Raw genomic sequence first — 18,441 nt, forward strand, 5'->3', positions numbered from 1 at the left:
AAAGTGAAAAACAGGGTGATCCCCATGAATCCACCGGCCTCCAAGGCTGGAAGAAACTGACCAGTCCCTCATTCCCGCTAATTTTTAAAAGTATCTTATGCCAATAATCGTAACCAAGCCCCGCCCCCAGTACATTTGGTCACACTGAGATAAATGTTACTCCTTAATTCCAATTCGATACAGTTATTTCCGCCATAGTATGAAAAGATACTTGGCCACGCCCCAAATGATATGGGAAAATCGGACATTTGGTATATTGGAAATTGAAAAAACGGAAATACGAATTGTGGGAAATAGAGGTTGTCAGAGGGAAATTTGAATGGCCGTAAAGTGCCATCCTCACAGCAGTATACACCTGTTTCCTATATTTCAATCTCAGCCCAAAGATTTTAAATTTAGAAATAGGCCTAAAAGTTAATAATCAAGATGATAAAACCATTTGAAAATTGAAAATTAGCTCCATTTCGATTTTCTTTTTTGAAAATGCAAATTGGTTTATTGGTTGGCCGAATTGTGCCACGGATTCTTGACTGTGTCCGGTAAGAGCATTCTGTTCGCAGTTTTCAAGCACAATTTCTGCTTCTCTGGATTGTGTGTGTTCTGTTACAGATGTAGCAGTTAATTCTATCAATGACTTGAGCTCGGATATGCCACTTTATGCATGAAGTTCCTATGGAACATCTTCCTTTCACTGTTCACTTCTAGAGACAGGGTCAAGATTGTCTGCAAAGTGTGGTAGCTCGATTATATATATATATATATATATATATATATATATATATATATATATATATATAATATATATATATATTATATATATATATATATATATGAACGCGTTGAATAGTTGGTTCATGCAAGACAAGATTTAGACGCCTTTCTGGATAGAATTGATGATTACAAAGGTCAAACGTCTGGTTTGAAATCACCGTACATAAATGATTTGAAATTCCCTTTGAACAAATTAAATACTAATATGATACATTTTAATTGTTCTTGTCAGAAAACAAAATCGAGTACATTTACGGGCGTGCTCAACCTCGTGTCTTTGTCTACCTCCCTTCGTATTTTCGTTTATTTCGCTCGGGTCATTAATTTCTTGGTGAGACTACTTTTAAGCAGGTCTTTACGCTTCATTTCTACGGAATGATGTGTACAGTGGAGTCTGCAGCTTTCTGACCACTTGTTATATTGCGAATAAAGGCCAAGAGAAATGTCCAAAGATTTAGTTTTGACCTTAAAACTGTTTTTTAAAAGACATTTTCTGCACAAACGAAGGTCATGAGAAAGGTAGTCTAACCATCTTTACTAGAATACAGGTTCAACTCGAAGAATTGATGCTTGATGATCGACATAGCTATTTTCAAACGTCTGCCTAAATAATTGTTGAAGTGATTGCAGCGGATATCCATCAATACAGGATTAGTAACCTTGACAGCTGGAGCAATTCTGATAGGAATTTTACCATGTCTCCCAATTTACTGTGAAAGCACTGTTGTACATATTAAATTGAAACTGTGAGTCAAATCACATCGACTCGTCGGAACTGTGTCATCGTATTGAATTTTCACTCGTGAAAGGTGGGTGTACAGGCAATCTCTCATTCAGGTGATATCAGAGAGTAAGCCATTATAATTAATGATGAATGTAACTATGTTTCCATGTATTTGTGACATTTTTCTGCTAAAGGTATGTGCAAAGGATCGGTTTTAGAGCCATGATCACTGTCTAGTTTGAGATTTTGGTCTTTTCGCGAAACAACTTTAAGATTGAAAAGGATCGGAACTTCCTTTTCAAATGGTATTTTCCCGAAAATTCTGTATAGAGTTCTGTGTGTACATACATATGTAAAAAGAAACTCACTGCAATATCATTATGAGAAAGATTCAAACACGAATTACATCGATTATATTGTATTCACCATAAACACTATTTTGTGATCATGTTTATGGCGCGTAATCAAGGCCAAAATTCGAACTCCCATTTTGGATTCGTGTATCGCATGTTTCATTAGTATATCGCATAGTCAAGTCTCGAACTTTCCGAACTTTCCGCTTTGGATTCAAATATAGAATTTTGGATTCGTAACTCCCATTTTTTAATTCGTATATCGCATTTTCAACTTTCGAACTCCCATTTCGAATTCGCATATCGCATTTTCACTGCGTACCCACAATTTTCTAACTCCTACCACCGAGGTTTTTCTCAGCGGTCTCCAGTATTTGTGTTGTTATCCGTAGATTGCTTCATTGTAGTTATCCACGCTTTTCCTTCTTGGCTATTCTACGTCAGGACGCGTCATCGATACGTCACATGACGTTATCGGATTTCTCGGGGATTTCCTGTACGATGCTCTAGAGGGCCCACAAAAATGTGAGCCTGCACAGTGTCGTTTTTTATCCCCTGCCGATCTAATCCCCACACATGCTTCGCCGGATTTCAATGGCAGCTGCCGATCCGGTTCTGTAACAGTTGCAAATTTCGATCGTCGTTACAAAATCAAAGCGATTGTTACTGATGTATAGGCAGTGGTACCTAATGTTGAATTTCTAAATTGTATTAAAATACGTTATACTTTTTAGAAGTGATAAAAGATTTAAAACATATGAAAGGTTGCCCATTTATGGAGCCATGATGCATGGCTATCGGTTCTTTAATGGCTGATTCATTTTCAGTGTTTCAACCCAATTTAAGTATTTTCAAAAAAGTAATTTACAGAAAAATACTTTATAGAGCCGTCTTTTCAAAATCGTGCGCAAACCATAGCGTTTAGAAAACGTTTATGTGATTAGGAACAAGGTCTTTTCTGAAGAAAACATCGAACATTAGTAAATGAAATATAAAGTATGATTTGTATACTTTACATCAAAAATAGGTGATTATACTTAATCTCAGTATTTCAACATATTAACATGGCGGAACTTCTTACCCATTTCTAGACGGAATTTAATTACTCCATGAGATCATGATACATCTAGATTTTGAGTCGAAGAAATTTAATTTTGAGCTCTGAAAATGTCTCTTTGGCACTGGTTTAAGGTTCAACGACGAGGAATAGCCTCTTTAACTAATTAGAATTGTCTGACGAATACTGGGATCGAAACTCCCAGAATAGTGCCTAATTTACAGCACACCTTGGTATTATTCAATTTAGGCATAATTCTTACCGCAAATGTTTGAATTCAAAGAGGAGTTAAAGAAAAGAAACGAGAACATGATCTTAACGCCGACGGTTTCGTGGTTGGCGTGCTAACGTAAACTCCCTTAAAAAGTATCAATTTTTCGAACCAAATTTATGCAACATTGTATCCATTACCAGCCGATAGGTTTTTGCTTGACGCTGCTTACATACAAGTAGAAAGCCTACCTAATTGGCAACCCGGCTGTGGATCATTTCCCTGACAGGTCATCTTATACAGAAGGATCACATGATAGGAATATCAGATTCAGTACTTCCTTTCGCACGTTGCAATGTTTCTTGATCGAAAATAGTACCTTCTAAAAAGTGTGTCTTCGATTTCTATTTGTTTCTTTAAGTTAAGGGCGGATAAGTGTTTCAGACAAACATTTTAATTGCTCAAAAAAAGATATCCCGTTATGAAAAAAATATTGTAGGGCGGCATCGACATATCTTTCAGTATCATACAGATGCATTCTAACTGGTCGTAAAACAAAATAAAATATAAGAGTATCGATTTCTCAATTTTCATAATTCTCATCGTGGCATATTTGGCAAATAAATATGACAACATTATCATTTTGTCAAGGTCAAACCCACTAATTTACGAAAGAGTACATCATAAAATATAGATCACCAGGAATAAATCAAACAATTATTTATTTATTTATTTATTTATTTCTCTTTAAATCGGACATCAATTGTCCATAGAAACACTATTACAGAAATGAAAGAATAAACTTAAAGACACTTGGAATAAAGCACCGGAGAGGGTGCTGACAGCCAACATTATCTCACTAGAAAAGAGAATCAATCCAAAACTTGCGTAATTCAGATGAGAAATTCAAGCACTGATTCACTTGCTGAATAATTACATTATCACATATAGATATTCGTACCATAAAGCCATACATTTGTTTTCTGAGTAAACTGTCAAATTATACAGATCGTTTGAAACAAACATGGAACTTGCACTACTGAACTTTCTGTATCCCAGAAAAATACGGGCAGCATTATTATAAGCAACTCTCAGTTTCATCATAGCCCCAAGGGAATATCTAAACCAAAGGTGAGATCCGTACAATTGGTAACAATAGGCTTTAAAAATCATACATTTTACCCTTAAAGAACATAGCGAAAATTTCCTCAGAAGCATATTAGCTGAAACATAGAATGATCTCTTTTGACGATCAATATCTGCATCGTCTAAAAAGTGAGACGTTAGAAGACAGCCCAAATACTTCTTAGTTTCTACAAATGCGATTTGTATACCATTTATGTAAACTTTAGGAAAATGTACAACTCTAGATTTGTTAGAGATGACAGACAGGCATTCGGTTTTCTTTGTATTGAAAACAATGTCATGAGTGGTACCATAAGAACTACAAATATCTATCAATTTCTGCGTCCCTTTGACAGAAGGACATATCAAGCAAATGTCGTCGGCATACATTAAATGGTTTATAAACGTTCCACCGATATTACAGCCTACTTGAGATTTTACAAGCAAAGCACTCAAGTTATCATTATATACATTAAACAGTTTTGGGATAGGACACCGCCCTGTCTTACACCATTAGTAACAGTAAATCCAGATGAAATGCAATCACCCCAACGAATAATAATAGATTACGTCCGATACCAATGAGTAAAAATCTTACAATATAAATTGGAACCTTGCGAGAAATCAACTTCTTAAACAATGTCCAATGGTTCACGCGATCGAATGCTTTTGAAGCATCCAAAAAAGTAATTATGACATTACTACCATTTTTTCTGTAATAATTGACAATTTCCTTTAAAACAAACAGGCACATGTCAGTAGAGTGACCCTTCTTAAACCAAACTGGTAGTGAGACGTGTCAAGATACAACTCCATACTGTTCAAAAGAACAAATTCTAGAATTTTTGAAGCAATAGTCGACAGTGCAATAGGACGATAGTTGTTCTTATTACTGATATCACCATTCTTATCTTTGATAATTGGCACAAGGACAGTTTCTGAGATTTTGTTTGGACAAACTCCATGAACTAACATTGCAGTAAAGCACATACTAAGCAGTACAAACACTTTGTCAGCGGCATAGATATAATGCTCTGCTGAAAGTAAATCTGAACCAGCTGATTTGCCCATCTGTAATTTTCTTATTGCACATCGAATGTCACTGGGTGAAACAATGAAGTCATTTACACCATTACAACTGTTTATCATGTCTTCAACAAACTTTTGATCATTATTGTTATGGACGTCATTAAACAAACCACTGTAATGTTGACGCCACATTTCAACAATATTAGCATCGCCATTGCAACCATTAACACTGCTGGGTCTTTGGTGTTTTTAGCATTAATCTTACCGACTGACCGCCAAAAATCACGTTGATTTCCACAATACAGGTTTTTTGCTGCATTGTCTGCTTTAATTTGATTTTCATGACGTTGGCAAGCACGCAGAGCATATTTAAACCTCGCATGAGAGCGGCGCTTTAAATCAAAAAGTGGACCACACTTAGGTTTTCCACAATTAACCCAGAGTTTAAACGTATCACGAGCAATAGCATGAAGATCTTTCACATGATCATTCCACCCTGCCACCATTGAGTGGTGATTGCTATTGCAATTATGCGCCTAGTTCTACGATTTTTCGTCCATTGTACTATGACTCTTGAATATGAGAACACCAACCGGCGGTAAGTATTCTACCGTGACATGTAAAACTTACATAGTAAATAGGACTGGAAAACAGGGAAAGTAGTTCCTGCAGAAGCCTTTCATAGGGGTGTCGGAACATAGGGGTGTTGTAACATAAGGTTGTGGGAATATAGGGGTGTTGGAATAAAGGGTGTCAGAACATAGGGGTGTCGGAATACAGGGGTGTCCGAACATAGTGCGGTCACAATTTTGGTTCAATGAAAAGTATTGAGCAGGTCACTTGTTGACAGTTTGACCTGACGTGTGGGAGTTAGTCAAAAAATTAGAGTTCGGAAGTTGAAAATGCCATATACGAATCCAAAATGGAAGCTCCGACGTTTCTAACCACTTCCTTATACATTTGTTGAATTTCAGAAAGTATGATGGCAGAGCCTCCTTCATTTAAGCTACCTGTGTTTCTAAGGGCAAGCTTGCTGGTGGTGTTGGGCGTTTTTCTTGGCATATACGTTACGTTTACGGTAATTTCTATCTTTGACGCTAAAAAATGCAGTTCTGTGTAAATACACATGAAAATGAAAATAAATTGCCTGTCGAATTCCCATTTCACCCACTTATACTAAATCAATATCCACATATATTTATATCTTCAAAAGAATAGTTCTCATCAAATACGACAAGAAAACCCCCCTCATACTATATATATTTTCAAAAGGCAGAGAATCTAAAGTATAGTATTGTAGCACTAGTTTACTCGAAGGATTAAGGGGTGTACATTTTGAGTAAAAAAACTAAATTATGGTATGATAAAAATTTATTCAAGTCAAAAATTTGACACAGTTTTCTGAAATGTAATATTTCACTTGAAAGAAGGGTAATATGTCTATGTAGTAAAAAACGATTATTTTGTTTTGCATTATCTATCCTTATTCTAAACTGGGATGGGTTTAAAGATTGACACTCAAAAAAGTGATTAAAATCATGATAAACAAAATAAAAATGCCCCTTATTCACAATGTATTCACAGTGTAATATCTTCATACCCAAACAAATAGTCGTTTTCTTATCCAGCATTTCAAGAACATAATGTAGAAAATTCAGAAAATTTGACCAGGCCGGGGTCAAGTTAAATACTTTGGAAATCTTGAAATTGAGAGAAAAAAAGAAGCAAGAAATTGGGGGATTTACATATTTTTGCATAAATTAACACTTCTTTATCACGCAACTTACGGCTGCTTGACAAACTAAAAGGTGAATCCACCAATATTTGCTTTGGTTTACAAATTTATTAAAGTTTAATGAATATTTGCAAAAAAGTGACTTTTAAGCAAAATACAGTGTGTTGAGTGCGGCGCCCCCTAAGTAATTTGTATTATTATTTCTAACGCTGTGCTTGCCGAATCGAGCGCTGTAATTTCCCAATGGGACATCTCAACCCCCCCCCCCCCCCACCCCCAATTATCAATATTCTTAAATAGGCTTTTTAATTATTGGAAGACCAAACACCCAGCACGCAGTGATATTAAGTACTAGAAGGACTAACTTCTTTGAAGCATGTGAATACCAAACGTCTTAACGTAATATTTATCCTCCTTTGAATACTTATGCATTGTCCGTGACTAGTGCAAAGTGTACACATTTACAGAAATATTATTATTTATTTTTAATTCATAAACTCATTTCGTTCGATAGAAGTGAGAGGAGACTATTATCAGTGTTCATGAATTCAAACAGATCATCTTGGAGACTGCACGTTGTTATATCATTTGTTTTACCCTTTCATTAGGGGAACTCTGCATACATGGGATTAAAGAATGACAAAGGGCAAACTTTGGCGAATGTATACGTAGAGGAAGAATCAGCTACCGTAAACCAATGCAGTTTCCATACTGAAAGTGAAAATGATAAGGTTCACCGTCAGCAATATGACGTCAAATTTCCTTACAACGCCTACAACCGTTTTTGCACGGGATGGAATGCGATCATTGAAGAGTATGAATGGTCTTACAAACATTTGAGACAAGAATCAAATTATTCTGGAATATACAAATCTTTATCAGTTGGTCCAGAGTCGTTTGCCCCTATATCAGTATCAAAATCGAGGTAAGTGGTTTAATCAGACAGAGTGACTGACTGACTGCTGACTGACTGCTGACTGACTGACTGACTGACTGACTTACAGACAAGCTGATAGACAAACTGATAGAGAGAGATTGAGCAGACAGAGACACAGACACAGAGACAGACTAAGATACAGACCGACATACATACAGCTAGGGAGAGACAGACAGACAAACAAAAACAATCAAGCAAACAAGAGACAGACAGACAGACAGACAGACAGAACGACAGACAGACTGAAAAGAAAGTAAGCAGATACAGACAGAAACAAACAAACAAACAGACAGACATACAGACAAGCAGACCTACTTACAGACAGACAGAGTGAGACATGTACAGATACAGAGGGACAGACACAGACATAGACAGAGATAGAGAAATTGAAGACAGAGATACCGACAGCAAAGATACCGACAAACAGAGAGAAAGGCAGAAAGAGGAAAATAAATAGAGACAGAGATACAGACGTTGAGCGAAAGATACAGATAGGGAGATATACAGAGACTCAGACAGGCACAATGAGAGGGAAAAGACAGAAAATACTACTTGTTTTTCAGCCGCAGCATGATCAGTCGCATTATTTTATTTGACCTATCTCATATCCCCTTTTGTCTGAAGGGTTTATCTTCAAGATCACACATCATCTTATCGAAAAGGTGACTTTATACAGGTCATAATAGAGGCCAAAGATGAGCATGGTAACCCACGTCTAAGGGGAGGTGACTTTCTTGTGGGGGTAATGTGGAATGAGAAGTTACAAAAATATACTGCTGGTAGATCTGTTGATTACGGCAATGGCACTTATAGTATGTTTTTCTACGCGGCATGGAAGGGAGCCGCATCAATAAATGTAACACTTTCCGTCCCGCGTGAAGCTATTCTGTTTTATGAGCAAATGAAGTACAAAGATCACCGGATTCTTTGGTCTGTTAAGTTTACTGATGGAAGTATCACCGAAAACAGTAACTGCACCATATCGAATGAAGGAACATGGGATAACAAGTGTAGTTTTTGAAAATCATCGGTCTATGGGAAAGACGGCGATCATCTGTGACAAACCAAAGACTTTGAACTGTCAAACCTTGAATAGCACGAGTCAAAACGTAACTGCTATGGCTACCCTTGCAAACGATGCCGTCGCAGGGCTGAGCTACCTTTTTGAAAGGTAAGTAGTGATTGTGAGAGAGAGGATTAATATGAAGATAACTGGCTGGCATATAGTACAGCTTTATGCAAAACAGCAAACCATTATAACCCTTCGTCAAAGATTAATAAGAATGTACATTTGATCTCCACGTCTTATTTCTTGGTCTGTTGCTTGCTTGTCTAACCTTGGCTTAAAAAATGAATTGTTGTTTGAGAACATTACTTGTCAAAATCATTCTTTAAAGAGAAAACGCTCAAAACCCGTGTACTGCTTTATTGTTCTTGTCTAAAGTTATCTACCCGGATTCTACTCCAATATTTTTTCTAAAGAGTCCTTAATTCCCTCTATTCTAATCCAAAATCTTAAATTTCAAAGCCTAAATAGTTCCTTTTGTTGAAGAATTGTGTCATAAGACATAATTTTTCGAGGTTTCTACCTTGCATATCCTGTGATAATTTCAAACTTAACATGGAAAAAGTTGACGTGGTAAAAATGCATATCAATGATAATTAGACAATAAAAAATCATAAATATCAGTTTGCGTTACCTAGTGATAAATGAAAATTCTCTTGATTATTATTATTAGTTAATTGTTATTTGTTTAAATTATGCGTGAAAGTCAGATGGGGTAAGTTTATAATGACTTCATGATTTCAAGTTCTACACAAGGCCTTAGGAAGTTTGTTACCCTAGCTGAACTGAACTTTTCAATTTTCTCAACCTGTTCACTCAAAACAAAACTGTTTTCTCTCAGGAGTTTCAAAGGTGCAAGATTCCTAGCGAGTCCCTTCAAGGTGAATATAAAGGGTATGTACGATAAAGCTTTACATTTCTGAATATAGAAATTGCTTTTCCTTCGTTACAGAATTCCTGAACTTTCGACAGCAAGTTCACAGTGATTCCTTAAAACAATAAATTGTCCTTGACAAATGTATGATTTCATATCTAACGTATGAACAAAACCAAAAATATTATTTAAATCAAAACTAATAAAGATCTCCGAGACAAACTACTTCCCTGCATATAAGTCATCATCTGATGCCAAGGTTACATCACAGAATTCACATAGTCCAACAGAAAACGGTCTAAACAACGTATCTTTGCCATTTTCTCATAACATTGACCTAAGCTTTGATTAACGTTGCCCCTACACTTGTATTTTATATCTCTGTAGATGACGTCACTAAAACGAACCTGCCAAGTGTGGTCCTGATCTTCCCGTTTCCATGACAAGTGGTTATTGGACCAACAATCACACTTTTATTCCACTGATGTGCCGGAGCCAAGAATGGACACCCATACAAAGATTTCAATGTTCATCACCCAAATGGTTTTTCTTCGTCGGTGACTCCACTATATTGCAAATACGACGTCGTTTTGCCGATGTGGAGATCATTCCTGAGAAACCTAAAATGACCTGTAGTTACGTAGCACTAAGAGGGGGGACTCCCGTGCAGTATGTAGATGACCTTATTTTTGAAAGTGACTTCATCGACATGATCAACAAGTCCGTTTGTAGATCCTATACACCAGTGGTCATGTTTAATTTCTGCTTTCATTATGCTTCGTGGTCAGTGAGGGCCTACCTTGACAGAGTTTACCAAACCAAATTATCCGTTTTGAGACTTTTCCAAAGGTGTCCAAAGGCTATCGTTATTATTAAGCTGGCTCATCCTCGAGATAATATCGATGTATCACAAAGTGTCCACAGTGGAAATTATATGTACTATGATATGAATAGAATGCTACGCAGAGTCTTCGGTGGTATTGGTGTGAACTTTCTTGATGTTTGGGACATGGTTCTTTCCCATCCTAACAAAAATGAAGTTCATGTGAGACCTGCCATTATCACCCAGATAATAGATATGATGTTCTCCTACATTTGCCCAAATATGGTAGAAGCTTAGTAGAGCGTTAGCATGACGGTGATCGGTCCCTTTGATAGTTCAAACATTTCAAATTAAATTATGGGGCTCAGCCCTCGGTGTCTCATCAGGGCTTTTAAGATTAGAAATTTTATTTCCGTCTGAAATGCACAGTCAACGCATACATGGTCATTGATACTATTAATTCGTGATTAGTATAAGAAAGAATAAAGTAGAATTGATTTTCTATATTAGTAAGACCACCACGCTTTGCGTAAACAATAAATTCAACATTAAATTTACTTGGTCATTCACTGTTGTGGGACCGTTGGCGACTAGTAATTTGCATAGTTCGCTTTGTCAGACCAGGGTAGGTATAGATTTTCTTTAATATTTTGTCAAAAAGTTAGACATAAATGGCAATTTTTGTACGTAACATTTGCATTTATCATGATAACAATCCACTGTGTTCAACAAGGGACGTATAATGCAGTCATTATCTTTGCCATAACAACTGTTCTACTCAACGTCCACTTGCTCAGGCTGAAAACAATTCTGAGCAATATTCTTCAAATGTTTGTACTTAGTCTTCTGTTGTCACTACACTTTTCTCCTCTGTTTAATTGAGTGTCGAGTCAATAGAGTGCTGCAATATTTTTCCTTGCCTGAAATATATTCATGATATTATCATAGATAGATATTCAAAAAGGGCACAGAAAAGTATAATGTTACCACTTCCAAACATATGTTGTTGGTTTTAAAATAACAATTTAATCTTTTTATGAATTAATGCTTTAATAACATTATGAACATTATATTACATAATCGGTAAGAATTAAATACATCAAGGCTTTTAATGATCGAGTTATTCTTATGGAAATCATCCTGATATTTAAATGTGTGATGATATTGCGTTTTTCTGTATGAAAGTTTAGCAACAAAAAGTACATGCAATCAAATTATTACCTTCTGTATGAAACGGGTAGTAACATTATTTCAATTTCAAACATGACCGGCTAGTCTTATCGTATGATCAGGTTATATATTCGACAAAGCGCCCTCTGGTGACTCTCTTCCAATTTGATATACATGCATATAGATGTTTACGTATTCCATATCTTCCTATATCAACTTTCACTGTATGTAATACATCAGTTCACCAGTAATCGCCAATACTTTTCGGAATGACAGGAGTTACATTTACGTGATATGTTCTGAATACAGTTGGGAAATATTGATCAAAACGAGGCAATAAAGCGAGGTCATGATATCAAGTGACCCTTGCGCTGATTATTACTCATCATCTCAGAAATCATCTACGCTCATTTTGACATTTGAGGGTACATTTCCGTTTTGTTCTTTTTGTGAAATTCGAAAATTCACTCATCCAAGAATAGTTCACCATCGGCCAAAGTGTTCAATTTGTATTGTAGAATATTAGGAAATGAAGGGAACTATTGTAATCTTCTGTCAAACTTTTCACATTGACCCCTGACTTGTATTCATGATTTTGAATAAGAATGTTTTCAAGTTTCCCGGAGGATGTTTTGAGCAAACGTCTGAACTTTGCATAGCGACACCGCCCTGACTATATTCTATCCTGTATTCTGAAAGGGAATGGTTTTTAAAGGGATGCAGTCGTCGGAACTGTGCTCAAAGGTCGTTTGGGACCAATGAAAGTTAAATGTCTGTCATAATCTACATCGTATAATTTAAATGTTGCAGCTATGATGATGAGGTGCATCGAAATATCGTGCACGAAATACATTGATTGTGAACAAGAAACTCGCACATGCGCAGTTCCGACGACTGTGTCCCTTACAGCCTACTGGAGGAGCATTTTTGCAAATCCGTTTCAAGGCGAAATTTTTGCTAACAGCATTCATACTTTCCTAGCCGTTCACATCCCTAAAGTTCTAAGCCTCAAAACTGCAAATTGTTTTCGTAATTTTGTCTTACTCTAATGCTTTGTTAAAGTGTTGATACATCTAATCTAGGAAAAGGCAAGAGGTTGAAACACCTGCTTTATGTCCCCTTCAAAGTCTATTAAAATTGGTACTTTCTCAAACCATACATGTAATCATGAAGAATATTAATGAGAAAAAAGTACAGCTGAGAAACTCAGCCATTGCAATACTGATGTTCATCCCGAAAGGAGACAGCGCCCTCATCGACGAGAAAGTAAATTGCGATGTGCAGCGATACATTGTCATGTCATGTGCCTCACTGCGACTAAGTCTCGTCACTTTTACAAAGTTAAGTTCGTTTTTATGGATTCATTTGTGACAAGATTCAGCTATGATGATAAATCCGGAGCAGCTGCCTTGAATAATGTAAATACGGGACAATTATGGTAACTTTTGGTAAAATATTCATATTTTTTTAAAATTTCTTCTCTAACTTTTTTGCTGTAACCTATGGTAGCAGCCCTGTACAGAGAACGCATCGTGTAAAATTTGCAATGACTTGACGATGAATTCAAATCCGGAGCAAAATTCTGTTGTTACAAGAACATGCAAATTACGTGCAAAACTGTCTGTATTGACAATTTGACCACAAGGCACAGGCATATTGTTCCGGCAGTATTTTATAAACAGAAGACGGCAAAATACACCAAAAACAAAAGAAAGACAGAGGAGAATACATCGAAATTGGATCTTCCTTCCTGTTTTATTCTCCAGGCGACCAAAACGGTATGTTTTATGGTAGAGTGTGACTCGGATACAGATATTTGGACTCTCAAACTTGTCAAAGACTTATCTGGTGTATCGCTTGTGGGGGCTCATTTTATAACTCTTGGGGCAAGAAAATGGTAAAGTGTTAGTTTTTTTGAAAACGAAATCTGTAACCCCCCCCCCCCCCCCGGCCCATTTATTTAACATAGGGAATGCAACCATTTTGAATTTCAACTATCGGTCAAAGTTAGGAAACTTGTTTCTAGTACGAAACTTTGCGCGGTGAGCCTTGATTTTTATTCTTGAGTTGGCAAGGCAATGGTTGAAAGTTCAGTGATGAAAGTTTGAACAAATGTTTAAGTCTTTCACTTTTGAGGCGCATACCACCTTAAGAGTGGGTCGTAAGTAAATGGATCGTTCGTACTCGATTGATGGTGCGCTTCTGATAAAATACGACATTACCCTTCAAGAGGTGGTCTGCCACTTACGCTTCGTTCAGATTTATTATTCTACACCTTATTCATCGGATATAAAATGCTTCACGCGATTTCCATTGAACTGCATTAAACCTCAGGTACCTGAATCGGGTATGCCAGAATTCTTAATGTTACGGATATTTAAGCTTGAATAGGTAATTGATAATTGGGACCAGAAAACGACAAGGGAAGAAAACGAACAGTCGATGTGCGCATTCGCGCCTCTCACTCTCGCCCATTCTCCTTTAAAGGTATACTGTCACCTGTTCCAATTTTGCAACAGTTACCATGGAAAGAGAAAATCCAACCAATCACAGATTTTAAGCGGGTGGCCGCTTTTTAAAAACAGCGCCCTCACATTGGCATTTTGAATACAAGGAACACCCCTTTGACCATATACGGGCATATTTAGATTACAGGTGCCTGTATACCTTTAAGCTCTGTTCCAATATTGATAAAAACAGCTGAAAAGATGCTCATTTGCATATTCTATTGTACACATTCTGGTTACCACTGACCAAATCAAAGTAACTGAGTGTACTTCATGCTTTTGAAGAGAAATCGAAATTTATTGAATTGTCATTAAATTCTGTGAAGGTCACGTTGTTTGTGAAAACGTTTGAATGTTACAAAATTACATTTACTTGTGACGCTAAAGCAACTAGCTTAACCCCTTCAGAATGTAACTGCTGTGGCAAATTTCACCGTAAGGCAAAGTATACGTTTAAACTCGAACTCGTCATGAAATTTTACTTTGTCTACCAGCACCAAAGTCCAAAAAAGCAAGCATGCAAATATTCGCTGCAAATGTATACCAAATTGCACGAGTTCAACCTAAGAAATGTTTTCATTTGCCCGTCGGGTTCAAAATCCAAACAAAATCAAAGAAAATATAAAACCCTCTGCAGGAACGCCTGGCACATTGTGTTTTTCAATATAGGAATTGTCAAACTAAATATTTTAAAACGCATCGGAAAGTCCCTCGGATTGTGGAATAAATCCATGAATAGGGCGCCCTCTCACAACACTATTCCGAACTTCGGTCGGTACACTCTATTCAAGGAGAAGGCGATTCCGGCCGGCGGCAAACTTCTGTTATCATGGTACTAAGGTGTCTATAGAAAGACTTTCCATCGTTGACAAGTTGGCAAGTTGGTCGATGTATAATTACCTCGTGGACATAAATTGTGCGTACACACACACATACATATATATATATATATATATATATATATATATATATATATATATATATATATATATATATATATATATATATATATATATATATATATATATATGCTTATGACCTCAATGCCAATTAAGACAAGTGAAAATAGGGGTTATAAAGGAGTTGCTAATCGTCTCGGTAAGAAACATTTTACTAATACTCGAGGCAAATAACCCTTCTTGATCTTAACTATAACCAATTAATCTATGCTCTACAAAATAATCAGATAAAAACTAATGAAGAATTCTGAAAAGTCCCGGCAAACCACCGGATATCTTACGCCTTGTACGAACATGCAGGCTTAATGTTTCGCTGTACAAGGAAATTTTTTTGAATGCGATTTTCTCTGTTCTTAAAGGAGCAAAATATTTATCATTGATGATACAGTAAATCTTACAAAATACTGAGCAAAAGCATAGAACCCATTTGAGCTTAGAAAAGTCAAAATTACAAATGGTTAAATCATGGGTTGGCACGGCTCATTCTCTGCATTCTGTTCAAGTCAACAAACTGAGGTATTGATGTAAATTAAAAACACATCTCAAGATGGCTTGTCTAAACATATACTGCGTAATATAATCCTGCCATGGTGTGATAATGTAAAACTTAAGAAAGGTATTTCTGCCTTGCCCTCGTCTTTGCGTCATTGTTCCAGTTGTTTTTATGCTTAATATACCTGCACTTTAATATCCCAATCTTTTCCAATCTCCCAGCATCTTCAGCCACGACCTAGAGTTCTCACATTTGTCGAGCAAGGATTGATATATCGTGAAGATACTCGTCGCGAATGGCACAGCTTCCTCAGTGCACACGTTTAGCGTTTCATGATGTTACCATGTGATCGTCACAAAAATGGAATCGCCCGTGAAGATAGCGCCGCCATTCTCAAATTCCTGTCAATTTCGGTAGGATGATCCCGGCTCCGATTAGGAAGATGATGACAAACACAACGAGCAAAAGCCGATCAAGAACGTTGGCAAGATCAACCCATTCCTTGTACATCTGCAATTGAAAAGAAGAGAGATATTATAAGCAATCATGTAAAAAAACTCTTTTCTGAAACTGACGCAGACCGCCATAATGATTGTTGACACTTTTTCAATAATAAAGTAGTATTCATCTCGAAAGTTAAAACACTTTTTGCTCTAACTTTCCTCAATGACGCTTTTGACCATTCCCTACCATATCAAAACAAGCCAGGGGTCATAGTACAAAATCTGGTACTAGAGAGACAAATTACCTGAGATTTCCCGATATTTGAAATTCAAAATGGCCGCCATCCCTGTGTTAACCCTATAGGGAAAGATAAAACTTTCGATTTTCGAAAAACTAAGACAGTTATAGGTTTTCTTACACCAAGAGCTTTAAAATGAACCCCCACAAGTGGTCGATCAGAAAAGAAATGGAAAAGTTTGAGAGTCCAAATATCTGTCCCCGAGGCGCATTCTACCTTAATACAAGTCATTCCATTTATCTGTGACTTTAGCTGCGATATGTTGACAAGACTACCGTCGGAACTATTCTTGAACAACTTTGTATGTCAATCTTACATTTAAGTTGTAACATTTTGAAACAACTGACGTTTTCATGCACTTTCTCCCCAAGTTTATATCATTTTCTCTCAACTGCAGTTGTGCGTGGATAGAAAGTAGACTTGGCTCTGATCATAGAATTCAGTGACTTATCAGGCGCATCGTGTTTGATCAATGCCTACAATTCATTTCGCCAAATATCACCAATACCGTGATTGTCAGGATATATACACTGCGCTCGATACAGCACAGAGCTAGCGGTCAATGGTCTGTGTACATTTTTTGAAAGGGGGAACGTGCAGAGAGAATGAAGCTGAGAGCTGAGAGAGAGAGAACTCGACGGCTACGATTAATCACAGCCATTCATCTAGCTTAATATTGTCAACATCAAAAACGACGACATTTTGTCATACAGTGTCACAATTGCGGCAATTATTTAGAAAACTCTTGTGCGTCACATAACGTTTCACAATTTTACCGAAAGTCCTTCAGACATAATCAAATAATTGCCTTATTACGCTGAACTCATCTGCGTAAAGTCACTCGTCTTATAAATAGATTTTTCGCGAAATGGACAATTTTAAATCCCAGACGTCTCAAATAGCAAAAAAAACCCGCGACAGCGTGTTTCTGCTCGTCGAATTCACAAGATCAGCTTATGCTAAAACTATTGATATCATCACAAAACATCAAATGAATGTGTTCATTGTAAATGTGTACCAACAGTGTCGGTCTGCCGCGTGTATGACTTCAAAAACGTCACAAAGAGAGCTTCAAGAAAACCAGATATTATCAGTGGCCAACACACTAAACTCTATAGTTCAGTTGATACGTACTTTTCTGTGAAAATGAAATACTTGTAGATTGTTATGACTGTAAATATGAAATCTGATTAAAATCAGGTGTAGAGACGGCGATTCTTCCACCGTTGCTTGCTCTGTAGCTATTATCGTCAGTTGATTGTCGGCGCACTTTATCTGACCCACTGCCGCAAGAAATCGCGCGTTCAAATCTCGCGCATCGACCAGAACAGCCGACCAGTCAGACAGGGGTGTACAACCCCGCCGAGAATTGTCACTGTGAGACCGTGAAGTCGCTGATAAGCCACTTCTGTTTCTATTTCTCCATAGGTTCTCAACATAGACTGTCTATGGTCTCAATGAACTGGTGAACTATTTGCGATGAGTGTGTCGAGTGCACTAAAGGCCGAACGAGCCTCGGGGACATATAGTCGGACTCTCAAATTTATACAATTCTTTTCTGATCTTCAACTTGTGGGGGCTCATTTTCAAGCTCTTGGAGAAAGAAAACATTTCAACGTCTTAGTTTTTCGAAAATTTAATTTTCTCCCATGGGGTAGACACAGAAATGGCGACCATCTTGACTTTCAAATATCGCAAAATGTTGGGCAATTTGTTTCGCTAGTTCATTTGCACGGCGACCCCGATTTTTATTGTGAGCTGGTAAGAGAATGGTTGAAAGTTTCATTCAGGAAAGTTTGAGTAAATGTGTTAAGTCTTTCATTTTCGAGGCGAATACTACCTTAGATGTTGTGTAAACAAGCAGT

General features: G+C 37.0%; 1 protein-coding gene across 2 annotated transcripts in view; it reads right to left on the reverse strand.

Moving 5' to 3' along the window:
* Positions 1 to 18,441, reverse strand: part of LOC139117052 (neuronal acetylcholine receptor subunit alpha-2-like) — a 114,948-nt gene that overhangs the window by 25,925 nt on the left and 70,582 nt on the right. Inside the window, exon 6 of one of the 2 annotated variants that reach the window (XM_070679876.1) lies at positions 14,696 to 16,344. The exons of the other annotated variant lie outside the window; for it this stretch is intronic. The gene's annotated coding sequence lies outside the window, so the exon portion shown is untranslated. Of the gene's footprint in view, positions 1 to 14,695; positions 16,345 to 18,441 lie in introns of those variants that run through there. 2 annotated transcript variants of the gene reach the window in all.

This window comes from Ptychodera flava, chromosome 2, assembly GCF_041260155.1.
Source record: "Ptychodera flava strain L36383 chromosome 2, AS_Pfla_20210202, whole genome shotgun sequence".
Taxonomy (NCBI): domain Eukaryota; kingdom Metazoa; phylum Hemichordata; class Enteropneusta; family Ptychoderidae; genus Ptychodera; species Ptychodera flava.